Source organism: Callospermophilus lateralis, chromosome 6 (assembly GCF_048772815.1).
Source record: "Callospermophilus lateralis isolate mCalLat2 chromosome 6, mCalLat2.hap1, whole genome shotgun sequence".
Taxonomy (NCBI): domain Eukaryota; kingdom Metazoa; phylum Chordata; class Mammalia; order Rodentia; family Sciuridae; genus Callospermophilus; species Callospermophilus lateralis.
This window is the reverse complement of record NC_135310.1, coordinates 17,016,442-17,026,539: the sequence shown is the minus strand read 5'-3', so window position 1 is coordinate 17,026,539 and position 10,098 is coordinate 17,016,442. Positions and strand designations below refer to the sequence as shown.

General features: G+C 54.0%; 1 long non-coding RNA gene across 2 annotated transcripts in view; it reads right to left on the bottom strand.

Moving 5' to 3' along the window:
* Positions 1–1,508: 1,508 nt before the first annotated feature.
* The window catches only part of LOC143401103 (uncharacterized), a 63,504-nt gene continuing 54,914 nt past the window's right edge, over positions 1,509–10,098 (bottom strand). Inside the window, exons 3-5 of one of the 2 annotated variants that reach the window (XR_013155491.1) lie at positions 2,919–3,035; positions 2,746–2,824; positions 1,509–1,804 (exon numbers count right to left, since the gene is read on the bottom strand). This is a non-coding gene — a long non-coding RNA (uncharacterized LOC143401103). Of the gene's footprint in view, positions 1,805–2,745; positions 3,036–10,098 lie in introns of both variants that reach the window. The other variant, XR_013091597.2, reaches the window with a different exon arrangement.

Sequence of the window (10,098 nt, the reverse complement as noted above, 5' to 3'; positions counted from 1 at the left end):
CCCATTCCTAAGGCTCCGTCTGGGCTCTGTGGGATTCTGCGCTTGGGGACCAACCCGTGTCCCTCCCTGCCTGAGGCCAATGGCTAACTTAGGTGCAGCAGCTTCCAGAGCCAACAGAGTAACTCGGGGACAATAGCGCTGCATGTGTTTGCAGATTTCTTTACTTACACGGAGTCAGAGGGCCCAGCCGACCGAGAGAGGAATGTCACAGTGACGGCTTTGTGACATTTTCACCAAGTTGAGGAGGGCCCGGGTGGGGCCTTCTGTTGCTTCAGACATCGCACCACACCTCCAGGGTCACTCTGGCTCCTGAAGACCTGAGTGACAGGCAGGCCCTGGGGCCTGCGCTTCCTAGCGCCTGTCACCTGCTGTGGAGGAGGCGACTGTGTTGGAGCTGCATGGCTTTCCTGCGAGATCAGCACAGGGTGCAAAGCTGTCGGCAGGCCCTGGGGCGGGGTGGCCCCGCACCGAGGGAAGTGGAGAGTCAGCCTGTGGAGGGTAGCGGGGCAGAGGGCCGCCCCTGGGAGCAGCCCTGCTCGGGAGCCTGAGGGCCGCAGAGTGAGGGCAGGCCCACGAGCCCCCAGGTCTGGGGCAAAGGCTGCAGGCGCCAGAGGCTCTGGTTCTGAGGACCCCGCAGAGCTGTGAGTGACAGAGATGTCTGGGGTTTCAGTCAGTCAGACTGGTGCGCCCGAAGAGAGCTGGCTTACAGACTCCAAGTGAGAGGACGAGCCAGGGTCAGGGTCTGGATATGGGGCGCCCCCTGAAAAGATCAGGGCCGCTCCGAGGGGCAACGACTAGACCGTGAGGGCTGGACCGCAGCAGCAGATGATCCATCTGGGGGATCAGCCATTCAAGTGGCTCGTGGGCAGTGACTGCAGGAGGTGCGGCATGGCCGGGGGAAGCCATCAACGAGCAGGGGGCGGGGTATCCTTGGGGACCCTACCTTGGCTCTGGCTCCATAGTCTCTCTCTGCTTCCTCTCTGCCATGACCTAAGCTGCTTGCCTCCACCACCCTCTTCCACCATGATGTTCACCTCGAGCCCCAGGGACTGGAGCTGGCTGTCCATGGACTGAGACCGCTAAGACCATGAGCCCAAAATGACTTTCCCTATAGGCTGTTCTTGTCAGGTATTTCTGTCACAGCAACTTAAAGCTGACTAACACAGTCGTAAGGTCACCAACTCGTCTCACAGAAGGACCAACAGGTGGGCATCCTTCTGTCATATCCAGCAAGCACTTAAATCAGGCACAAGAGAGACACATGGCCCTGCCTTCCCTACGTGCCACAAAGCCCAAGTGGGTAGAGTTGAAAAGCGCCTAAGTGCGTCTCCTTAGGCACCTGTTTATTTGTAGATCATTAGCCCTGGAGCAGCAATGGCTTCTGAGGCCTTCTAAGCTACTCCTTATTCAGGCTAAATCTAACTCGTGGGACACGGTTGAGACCCATCTGCAGTAAGAACCAAGAGCAAGATGTCTCAGACATTCACCCCTCAGTAGGCACACGGAAACCTGGAACTTTTGCCACCAATGCAGGATGTTTTTAGGGACTTAAGCCAGGAGTACACCATATTCTCCCCTGAGAATTTCCATGCACAGCTGAAGAAGCAGGTTGCCGTGTCATGACTCCAGCAAGTTCTTACCTGAAGCTTGTAGCAGATTTGGAGAGGTCTTAGTCAGCTACTCACTGCTACGACCCAAAGTCCTGACAAGAAGAGCTACCAGAAGGAAAAGTTGACCTGGGGCTCATGGTTCAGGTGTTCAGACAGCTGGCTCCATTCCTGGGCTCAGGGTGAGGCAGGACATCCTGGCAGAAGAGTGTCGCGGAGGGAAGTGGCTCAGGACATGATCAGGAAGCAGAGAGAGACTAGGTTCAGCTCCCAAATATGTATTCCCAAGGGTCACCCCCAGTGACCCACCTCCTGCAGCCTGCAGTCACCACTCAGCTAATCCCATCAGGGATCCTTTCACCGACTGGGTTAAGTCTCTCAGAACCCAAGCCTAACCTTCCATCGTCTCACACGTGAGTTTGGGGGACACCTCACATCTAAGGACTCTAGACGGAGACTCTTCACTTCATCTCACGCAAACTCCCTCTGGCAATCAGTAAGGCTGATGCACCATCCCCTGGCTCTGAGGGCAGCTGTTAATCCCCAAGAATTTCCATAACACTGACAGGGGCGCGTGTCCTTGTAACTCAAAGGCTCTCTGTGAGACAACCTGGAATAGCTAGACGGGGGGTGTCCAGGGGACACAGCACCAGTGGTCGCCATGTGGCTACAGCTGCCCACGGCCTTATCTGAGCTGCCCTTCCCCACGGTAGCTCCAGTGGCCGCAGGAGACTCCTGGGCCCACTCTGTGCATCAGCTTTGCTCCTCCTCTGCCTGGCACAACCCCTCCCCTATCACCCTGAGAAGCCCCCACTCATTTCCAGTTCTCATGTCACCACTTGTGCGTGGGCTCCCCTAGTTCTCCCCCCAGCCTGAGCTGTACCCAAACCTTCCCATCCCAACAGGATCCCTGTGCTCCCTGTCCTGTCTCCCACCGGCTTGCACACCCTCCACGGAGTGTCCTTTGGCCTCCTCCTCTGTCCCCCTCCACGTGGTTGGCCAGCCACTCAAGCCCAGGGCTCCAGTGATGCACGTCCCTGAGCTGTGGAACAGTAGGTACTGAGAGCCACTGCCGGGACTTCAGGAGGCATGGGCTGCATGTAGGGTGACCAATGTCCCCCAGAGTCCTGTCACTTACCTTGGCTAAGAGGAAAGAGACCGTGAAGAGTGACTGGCTCCTCCACCCAGCAGGGACCTGGGTCCTGATGGTGGCACTCCTACACGGGACACAGTGCCGCGGTCTGAGCTAAGCCACGCTTCCTTCACACCAGGCTCTCCAGATCCCCCGGGTACTTAGGAGCGTGAGCTGACCTGAGTCCACTCCAGGGACCTTCACTGTGCCACTGTCCTGGGAAAGCCGTGCTCAAAGCCCAGTGATCACTGTCCCAAGAGGTGTTAGTCAGCTCTTTGTCACTGCGACCCAAGGACCTGACAAGAGCAAGTATTAAAGGAACAGTTCATTTTGGCTCATGGTTTCAGAGTTTCAGTCCACGGATGGGCGACTCCACTGCTCTGGGCTGGAGGTGAGGTGGAACATCATGGCGGAAAGCAGCTCAGGACATGGAAGCCATGAAGCAGAGGGGCCCAGGGGAAGGGCACAAGGGAGACGCACCCTTCCAGGGCACAGCCCGGGGCCACCACCTCCAGCCAGTCCACCTGCCTTCAGCACCACCCGGCTCAAGCCGGGATGGAGGACAGGTCACAGCTCTCACCGTCTAGTCACGTTACCTGCTGCATCAACAGGAGCTTCTCCCAGACGGCTCAGGCCCTAACCACACAGCCAGTTTCCACAGGTAGGAGAATTCACCACTCGTGGTGGGAACGGGGCAAGTAGAGGGAGCACCCACTCTGGAGGGAGGTGCAAGGGGTGGCTCAGTCCCTGAGGGAAGGCGGGGGGGGGGTGCTGGGCGAAGCCTCTGGGGCCTGCTGTGAGCTGCAGAGGGGCCTTTCTCATAGCAGGGTGTGCTGCTTTTCAGGGATCTACTGGAAAGCTCCACGGACCTACGAGTGATGGGACTCCGTCCCAAGAGACCAGACCCAACAGCTCCCAAGGCAACAGTGGGGGGACCTCTGGCCGGCAGCTGGCAGCCTCCGTGTCTCTGAGAGTCCTCTGTGTTGGTCATCACATCCTGGGTGGAGGCCAGGACCCTGCCCAATGGCCGGGCAGGCAGGGCGAGCGTGGCTTCCCTGCCCTAACTTCTGGGTAGGACGAAGGCTTATTAGATTAGCACTTGGACATTTCACTGGCTCCAGAGAAGGAGTAGCCCACCTGCCTTGAGGTTTCTACACTTTTACTGTTATTTCAGAATAACAGTAAAAGAAATATCTCCGTGTGAATACTCTACGTTCGTCGGCCAAAGAGGAGAGGCGACCATAACTTCAGCAGACTTCCTGTGGATTTCCCCTGTAACTCACTGAGGCGGCCCGGGAGCCGTGTTGTCCTCTGTGCAAGAAAGTGCTCCATGTAGCATCCCGGGCAATGGTGCTCACTAGAGCAGGACGCGGGCCGAGACCCTCAGGGACCTGGCAGAGAGCCTGTGCCCACAGCAGCCCCCAGGAGGAGCCTCCTCAGACCTGCAGCTCAGGCCAGGGCACGTGTGCAGGCCGGGGCTGCCCCCTACTGGACGCTGGACAAAACAAGCCTAAGCAGAACAAAACCAGGCGGGCCCTGAGGAGGCAGTCCCTGTGGCACAAACAGGGACCCCACAGCCTTTGGGGTTTTGTCTCATTCTGCTCCGGTTCCTTGTTGGCGTGAGAGCACCTCCTGTGCCTGGTACCCGCACTGCATGGTTTTATGGGCTGCAGTGCTGCAAGAGCAGGCCCCACTGCTAGATCTCCAGAGCCCACTCTCCCTGCCTCTCTGAAGCCCAGGCTGCAGGTCGCAGTGTCCCCGCCAGGCCAGGAGCCAGCCTCAGCTCCTGGATCAGCCTGAAGGACTCCTGAGACTCCCTGAGCACTCACCCTCACTGAGGTGACGTCTGCCGGGCATCCGTGCTGCACTGGGGTCGGATCCAGGGCGTCTTGATGCTGATGACGTCCAACCGGGCTCCCAGGTGTTTCTTATCCTTCACCTGCAGGTGCACACCTGGGCTGCCCCTCCATCTACGTGAACGCGGGGGATGAGCATGAAGTGCTAGCAGCTTTCCGTTCCGATTCTTCCAGGCAGACTGCAGCCCTTGAACGCTGCTCACAGGAGGCAAAGCAGTGTGCATGCACACAACCTAGTCCCGTCAGTCTCCCTCCCAATCCGCCCTTTTCCTCCCCTGCCCTCCCCTGAGCCTTCTCTACTGATCTCCCTCTGTATCATTATGTTTAAAACAGTACGTTGTAACAGTGCACACAACGGGTCCACTGGGGCACAGTCACCCAGGCTGAATGTGGGACCGTTGGTTCCCCGGCACTCCAGGTCCTCCCCTCCCTCCCCCAGTCCCCTTGAGATCTACTCTTATCAGTCTCCCTTCTGTTTTCATGAGATCCCCCTTTTCAATTTCTCTCTCTCTCTCTCTCTCTCTCTCTCTCTCTGTCTCTCTCTCTCTGTCTCTCTCTCTCTCTCTCCCTCTCTCTCTAGCTTCCATACAATGAGAGAAAATGTCTGACCTTTGACTTTCTCAGCCTGACTCATTTCAGGTAGCATGCTCTTCTCCAGTTCCATCCATTTATCAGCAAATGCTGTGCTTTCTATTTGATGGCTGAGGAAAGCTCCACTGTGTGTACATATATCCCATTTCTTTATCCATTTGTGTTTCTATACGTTTGTCTATGGATACCTGGGCTTGCTCCATAATCTGTTATTGTGGATTGTTCTGATACAGACATTATAGTGGCTGTTATCTCTATAGTATGCCGATTTTAGTTCTTTTGGGTAAGTACTGAGGTGTGGAATAGCTTGGTGCCACCAACAACGTAGGTGGGTACCTTCTTCCCCATTTCTCCATCATCATTTATTGTCATTTGTATTCTTTATGACTGCCATTCTGGCTAGAGTGAGATAAAAATCTCAGTGTAGTTTTGATTTGCATTTTCCTAATTGCTAGGGATGCTGAACTTTCCATTTATTTATTTATTTATTTATTTATTTGTATGTCTCTTGCCCATTTGTACGTCTTCTTGTATGTGAGAAGTTCTGTTTAGTCCTCTTGCCCATTTATTGGTTGGATTGTTGGTTTTGTGTGTTGCTTTTTGAGCCACCCATGTAGTCTGGAAGGGCAGTGGGCAAAGAGCTTCTCTATTCTGGGCTTTCTTGTGCTCTTGGTCCCTTGGCTGTGCAGGAGGTTTTTATTTGATGCTGTCCTACTTATTGATTCTTGGGGGTTTTTTCCTTGAGCTTCAGGGGTCTTATGAATAAGTTGGTTCCTGGGCCCATCACTTTCTTTTAGCACTCGCAGTGTTTCTGGTCTGATCCTAAGTCTTTGGTCCACTTTGAGTTGGCTTTTTGCAGGTGAGAAGTTGGGATCCTCTCATTTTCCTGCATGTGGATGCCCAGCTTTCCCAGCACTGTTTGTTAAAAGGGTGTCTTTTCTTCAGCGTATGTTTTTGGCCCTTTGTTGAATGTCAAGGGCTGGACCGGTGTGAGTGTGCTCTGTCTTCCACTCCATTCCACTGACTCACGTCTGTTTTGGTGTCGGGCCATGCTGGTTCTGTCACTGTGCTCTTGGTCACAATCTGAGATCGGGTGTTGGGACACCTCCTGCCTCGCCAACCACCTCAGGATGGCTCCGCTGTTCTGGGTCTTTTCAGTCTTCCTTGTCAACTTTAGGACTGTTTATCAAGTTCTGTGCAGACGGTCGTGGGCGCTTTGATGGGAACTGCGTGTTGGTTTTGGTAGTATGGCACACTGACACTCATCCTGCACGGGAGGGGAGGTCTTTCCAACTTTTTCAATTTCTTTTTCAGGGTTCTCTTATTTTAAGGATAGACTACTTCACCTCCTTGGTTAGATTTATTACTTTGCTATTGTGGTTGCTTTGGGGGGTTATAATGAATGGGATGATTTTCCTGATTTCGTTCTCAGCAGAATTACTGTGGGAGTATAGAAAATGTATTGATTCAGGGGTGTTGACCTTGTATCTTGCTACACTGCTGGACTCGTCTATCAGCTCTGAAAGACTTCCAGTGAGATATTTTTGGGTCTTCTAGATACAGGATCATGTCATCAGAGATGATTTGACTTCTTTTTCTATTATTTCACTTTTATCGCCCTCTCTTGCCTGATTGCTGTGGTTAGAGTTTACAGAACTTTGTTGAATGGAAGTGGTGAGAGTGGGCATCCTTGCCTTGCTCCTGATCCTAGAGGAAATGCTTTCAGTTTTCTCTGTTCAGTATATGTTGGCTTTGGCTTTGACGTACAGACCATTATAATGTTGACCTAAGTTTCTTCTATCCCAAGTTTCTCAGCATTTTTAACATGAGTGGGTGCTGGATGTTGTTGAAGGCTTCTTCTGAACCGATGGAAATGATCATTTGATTTTCCTCAATTCTATTTATGTGGTGAATGATCTTTACTGATGCATGTTGAAACAACCTTGCATCCCTGGGATGAAACCAACTTGATCAAAGAGTATGATCTTCTTAGTGTGTTTCTGAACATGGTCTGAAATGCCTTCCTGGGGATATCTTTCCTTGAGGTGCCTCGCCTGGTTTGGGTATCAGGAGGATATCGGCCTCATAATGTTAGACACACTCACCTGCCCAAACCCAAAGGATGGACTGAGAGACACAAGGGTCACAAATCAAGGCTTTTTACTGCCAATCTTGCGAGACTGGGCATCTGGGGAGCAGGCACACCCACAGCAGGAACAATCGATTTCATTCCCTGAGTGCCCGGTCCCTCCCTGGTTCCCCATGGGTCAGTGCCATGGGACGTGCGTCTTCCTGACTGCTGGGTCTATCTTTGTTGGCGGCCGTCCTTCCCCCTCCCCTCCTGCCCTCCAGGGCTGGGCTCTCCTGCCCTCCAGGGTGACTGCTTGTGACTTTCCACTCTACTTCTCCTCCTTTTCTTGCATCCCTTTGTGTTTACGCCTAAATACTGTATTCTGAAGGTGGACCCTGCACTTTATAGTTCCCACAATAGGATGAAATCGGGAGTGTTCCCTCCCTTTCTGTTTCGTGGAATAATTTGAGGACTGGCGTTAGTTCTTCTTCAAAGTTCTAGTAGGCACAGCTGAGGATCCATCTGGTCCTGGGCTGCCAGGCCAGTGGAGGGGCGGACCCAAGGGACCCTCCTGGTTCCCTCCATCTCCTGTGGATTGAAGTGGCCACTGGTCTAGGGTGAAGATGAGCCCCAACTCTGGGGCAGGCACTGTGACGCCAGGTGCTGCTGTGGCCCTATCTCAGGTATGTCCTGTGGCCACCCTGTGATGACAAGTGAGCAAGAAGCCTCAGCCCTCCCAGGACAGATGTGGCAAGGAACGATGGCCACCAAGTCCACTTACTGACCTCGACCCTTGTGCCCTCGACCCCCCCCACCCCCCCCCCCCCACCCCCCGTAGAGGAAGAGTGGGCCAGGAGCATTCTCCACTGGGCAGTTTCCATTGCAGGAGTTGAAGGGGTGGGTTGAAGGATCCATTTTCTAACCCAGAACATTTCCTGAGACGTCAGAGATGTCCCTTGAGACTGTTCCTAATTCACACTACAAACCTTCACCAGGAACATTCAGGTCTCCCTGTGCCCTGGGGGTTGCTGAGCTTTACTGGGGTTCACCATGCAATATCCCTTGCTCCCAGGATTTGGCCCCTGTACCTCACATGACCAGACCTCACACCACGGCTCACACCACACCACACCCAGGCCTGCTGGGAGGAAGCAGGATGGAAAGACACTGAATTTTTGTTAAGCATCTGACTTCTACAGAGGGCGTGCACACGGGCTGGGACCCTCGGCAGAGCCATAGAAAGGTCCTCTTCAAGCATGAGTGTTGCTCACATCGTTCTCTCATGACAGCCAAGGGGACTCTGGGAGGGGGCAGCCTGAGGACCCCCACCATGATTCTCAGGTCCAGCAAGCACCGCTGTGCATGGACATGTGTATGCCCAGGAGTCAGGGGCCTAGCTGGGGCTGCCAGGCCTGAGATTGTCAACACCACAAGAGAAAATGAGACAGTGAAGGAGCAGATTTCCAAAGAAGAAAGATGAGTAACAGTGGAAGTGTCTGAGTCTCCCCCTTAGAGGGGAACAAGCCAAAACAGGAGTCTGCCCTCGGCCTGGCCTCCTATCTTGCCCCAGGGTTTAGGATCACCTTGCTCAGTGCTACTGAGAAGGTGGGGTACAGGTTGTCACGTCTGGGGAGGGTGGTCCAGAAATATGCATGAAAGATGCAAAGACGGGCAGAACTCTGACCTGGGCTTCCGTTTCTGAGACTGTAGCCCAAGAACCAGCAGCACAGCATAGGAAGTGTGGAATGCAAAGTGCTGGTGACAGGGGTAGGGGACAAGGTACCAGCCACCACCACACGTCTAGCGGCAGAGTTGATAACTTGTGCTTGCTCGTGGTATGGGTGTCGTTGTGCTGCCCAGTGACAAGCAGCTGTGGAGTCATGAGACACACACACGCGGCCGTGGCACACTGGCATATGTGCAAAGGATCCCAGATCTGGAAGGATCCACAGGACATCCGTTCCCACTGGTACTGAGCACATTTGAGGGGCTTGGGGGGTGGCTCGTGTTGTCTGTGAATAATTGTGTTAGAATATTTTGGAATATTCTTGGTTTTTGAGTCATGTTTCTATTTTGAGCACATTTGTATGAATGCAAAGGTTTTAAAAGAGAAATACTTATCTTGAAAATCTGTTGACAAACACAAGGTAGCAAAGGAATTTAAGTGGAAAATGCCTCTGCTTGCCTGCCAAGCCCAGTTTCACAGACCCCCATCTGGCCTGCTTCCCACCCCGGAGGTCTGTCACCATCTCTGGGATCAACCACCTCTAAGCCAAGAGCCATGCACCGGAGACTGCTGTCGGGCGGACTCCCAGACCCTTTCCCGTTTCCATGGGACTGAGTCTTGCTAAGTTCTGGGGATGGCCTCGAATTTGTGACCCTCCTGCCTCAGCCTTCAGAGTCACTGGGATGACAGACCTGCGGCGCCACACCCAGCTCAGTGGAGATCTTTACTTCACCCCCTGGAAGGTCGGGGTCCAGAGCTGCCTGGAGTCTTCCCGCTGCATTACAGGCTCTGAAGTCTGAGCAGAGACACGTCTGTGTGCAGCACCCAGTGTCCCTGCACCTCACTGATCCCAGGAGAGCTCAGGCACCCTCCCGGGCGAAGGTCTCTCCCCTTTCACACAATCTGTGCCCCCTGTGCCACCCCAGCTCTGAGACAGGTCACAGGTGAAGTGACGGCGAAACCAGACCTGGCTGTGAGAGGAAACTGCAGACACCCTAAGAAACCAGGGCCGGCAAGGGTCAGCCCTCCTCCGCCCAGCCTTCCTCCAGGGGCCTAAATGACTGCCCCTGGAGTCTGCCTTGTCCCTCTTGATATGCAAACAACCCTGGGCCAGG